Genomic DNA, 3,150 nt, shown 5'->3' with positions numbered 1-3,150 from the left:
GGTGGAGGGACGGCGCAGGAGGGGAAGACCCTCTATGAGATGGTTGATTCAGTGACTGGGGTAATCGGGATGGGTGTGTCAGAGGCAGTGTGATTGGCACAGGATAGAGCAGGGTTTAGGGCTGTTGTACATAGGTTCGCTATGAGTCGCAAACGACTCGACGGCACATAACAACAACAACTATGTAATAACTACCATTCATCTGTCAGTTTGCTATAGTGCAGTGGCTTGCATGTTCTGTGACACTAGGAACTTTGTTCCTGGTATTTTACATACCAACAGAGTTACTCATTGTACACAGAATTCAGCAGAACTTTCAGGCTAAGGTAGACTAGGAAGTAGGGCTTGCCATTCACTTCTGAAATAACAGGTCTCTGAGTAACACTCGAACATTGCTCACAATAAAAAAATCCTCTGAATAACATCCAAACAGTGCTCAATATAGTACTCAGAGAGGAACTCCTTGGAAGGCATTCAAAATATGACTGAGAAGAGCTACCTCATTAAAGAAGAATCTATCTTAATGACAAGGATGGAGTCAAGGTTTTGCCTAACGAAAAGACCTTCACTTGTTGCTATAGCATGATGCAAAACGAGGAAAAACAGCTGCAAACACCCCTTAATAATTGAAACAGTGAATATGCAAAGTATAAATCAAGGAAAAGGTAAGTTGTCAAAAATGAAATGGAACACAAAAAGATTGACAGTCAAGGTATTAGTGAGCTGAGATGTACTGATATTGACCAGTTTTAATCAGACACTCCATATTATCTAACATGCCAAGAATGACAAATTGAAGAAGAATGATCTCATGTTCACTATCAAAAAGAACATTTCAAGGGCTACCTAGGAACTAGGCTTTGAGAGTTATTAGCTGTTGGTTTTGCAATGGGGAAGTCAGATTTCCTTATTCCCAAGGTCACTGCCAACAAGATCAAATCCAAGGGACTTCAGAAGCTTCACTGGTACTGTCAAATGTGCCCAAAGCAGTGCCAAGGTGAGAACAGCTTTCAGTGTCATTATACGTCCGAATCTCATCAACAACAACTCTCACTGGCTTCAGGAGATCCTCAACAATTTATGGATTATTTTGCAGAGGAATTTTGAAATTCTTTTCTAGGTATTTTCAGGAGACATTTTGGCACCAAGCGAGTGCACACAACATTGAATATAATGAGTACATACATCGAGAGCACATCCGTATGAATGCTACTCAATGGGAAACTGACTGATTTTACTAAGTGGCTGGGCAGAGAAGGCTTATGCAAAGTGGATGAAACACCAAAAGGTTGATCTATTCAGTATATAGACAGAGCCCCAGAAACTATGCACTGGCAACTGAAACTAGAGGGGAAGAAAGGAGGACCTTGACGATGAAGAAAAAACTGCCAAATTTTTTAAACAAGTGAGAAGAGGTCTGGAAGGCAAAGAACAGGAAGCCCCTGCTTTTATGGAATTAAGCAGAGAAAAATAAGAAGATAAAGCTGTATTTAATTTTAATAAAGGGGCATGGAGTTCAGCAGTCTCAGTATCATCCAAATCAAGTGTTCTAGGGCCAAATGCAATGTAGACAGTTGGGAGCACAGCATCTGTGAATTGAAAAGAGTCTTCCCATAGCTCTGCTCAGTCAAAAAAAAAGATGAAAAAGAAATCTGCACTTAATGAAAGCATGGAAATTGAAGAGGAAAAGAAAAGAACTGCTTGTACAGACTGCTGGCTACCTCCTGAAATCACCATAAAAATTAGAACCAAAAAACTTGGGGAGAAATATCATAAGAAAAAGGATATTGTTAAGGAAGTAACTGAAACATAAGTATACAGCTGTTGTAAAGATACTTGATTCTGGAGACAAGCTGAAACTTGACCAAACTCATTTAGAGACTGTAATACCAGCCACAGGAAAAAGAATCCTGGTTTTAAATGGAGACTACAGAGGAAATGAAGGCACCCTAGAATACATCAATGAGAAGACTTTTTTGGCTACCATGGTTATTAAAAATGGTCTTTTATAAGGACACAGAGTTGAAGGAATTAAATACGAAGACATTTCTAAATTGGCTTGAGTTTAAAAATTTATTACCAACACATTAAAACTCAAAGCATCAAATTGGTGCTCTCTAAGGCATTAGGAAATTCTACTGTGTTAGGGTGTTTCATTTGTATAAAACAAATGGATTTATTTAAATATTACTGTATTATTGTTTAGCTAAACATATATACTTTAAAAATTATGTCTTATAAATATAGTATAAAAACTATAATTTTGTCTTTGTTATTTTTATTTTCCTTGGTAATATTTTGATCATTTTGTAAATCCTTAATAAAATGATATTATTGTAAAGTGTTTTGTACAAAATAATTTTTAGAATCATAATTGGAGGAAATTCTTCAAACACTATATTTTAAGGTGTATTTGAACAATAAATACAACTAAATTTTAAAGGTAAAAAAAAGAACATTTCAAGATTTGTCCTGAAAGACAATGCTGTCAGTGACAGTATAAATACCATAATAATACAAGAGTTTTTAGTTGTTAATACAACTATTCTTCAAATATATACACCAATTACTAAAGCCAAAGACAAAGAAAAAAAGAATTCTACTAATTTCTACACTCTTAAACTGACTGAATATGCAATGCAAAAGTTGGAAACAGAAGAAGGATTGGTAGTTGGAAAACATGGCTTTGGTGACAGAAGTGAGACTTGAGATCCCGATAGAATTTTGTATCATTTATTCATTGACAAAACTCTTTTTTAAAATCCCACATACACAATGACTATGCACATGAATCTTGCCAGCTAGAAGACACAAAAATAAAATTGACCACATCTGTGGAAAGTGGCAGTGGAGATGATCAACAGCACCGGTCAAGGCCAGGTATCAACCATAACATACTGCTCATACACAAATTGAATTCAAAGCTGAAGAAAATTAACACAAGTTCATGAGAACCAACAGACAACTTTTAGTACATCCATCTAAATTTAGAGACCTCCGCCAGGCCGGGGGAACGCCGCCGCCAGACCGGGAACGCTGCCGCCAGCCGGGGGAACGCACCCCGCCGTCAGCCGGTGGGAATGCACGCCAGACCAGGGGAACGCCGCCGCCAGACCGGGGAACGCCGTGAGAGGGACCCGGAAGAGACCC

General features: G+C 38.0%; 1 pseudogene; it reads left to right on the top strand.

Annotated features, from left to right (window-relative positions):
- Positions 1–888: 888 nt before the first annotated feature.
- On the top strand, positions 889–2,063 carry LOC102857466 (annotated as a pseudogene).
- The last annotated feature ends 1,087 nt before the right edge of the window (positions 2,064–3,150 follow it).

Source organism: Elephantulus edwardii, unplaced genomic scaffold (genome assembly GCF_000299155.1).
Source record: "Elephantulus edwardii isolate Elephantulus edwardi_28Jun2011 unplaced genomic scaffold, EleEdw1.0 scaffold00181, whole genome shotgun sequence".
In the NCBI taxonomy this organism is placed as follows: domain Eukaryota; kingdom Metazoa; phylum Chordata; class Mammalia; order Macroscelidea; family Macroscelididae; genus Elephantulus; species Elephantulus edwardii.
This window is presented reverse-complemented; position numbering and strand designations above follow the sequence as displayed.